Genomic DNA, 501 nt, shown 5'->3' with positions numbered 1-501 from the left:
TAGTTGGAAACGCCACGCCAAAAGCCTGCGCTTTGCTGACTAAAGGAAACGAGGCTACGAGAACGTCGTCAGTGCATCTGCCGCAAGAATGGCTGCAGCGCCGTGGCCGTGCTAGTAGTAGTACCGGCAGCCACGCGGGCTCCAGACCCACGCGTATGGCCGCCGTATCGGCAACGCGCTCAGCCATCTTATCACATGCAGCGCCGAATCCAAAGCCCTGGTGCGGTGTAGGGCTTTAAGTGCAAGGTCGAATAGCAAGAAACTCAATTCCTGGCAAATAAACATCATTGTCATTTTCACAACGCCGGCTACTGGATCTGCTCGCCTCAACTGCTGGCTGGCACCGACAACTACGGCACGTTCTACCGCACGAGTATCGATGGCCGCAGTGTTGGCGTCTCTCGCGCCTCCCAAATAACTTCTAGATCGCTCTAGACGATGGGGCACGGCTTGTAGGAGTGACTACGGCAGTGCAAACCTTGTGGTGGCTTCCGCAGTGCA

This window comes from Saprolegnia diclina, assembly GCF_000281045.1.
Source record: "Saprolegnia diclina VS20 unplaced genomic scaffold supercont1.46, whole genome shotgun sequence".
Lineage (NCBI taxonomy): Eukaryota > Oomycota > Saprolegniomycetes > Saprolegniales > Saprolegniaceae > Saprolegnia > Saprolegnia diclina.
This window is presented reverse-complemented; position numbering follows the sequence as displayed.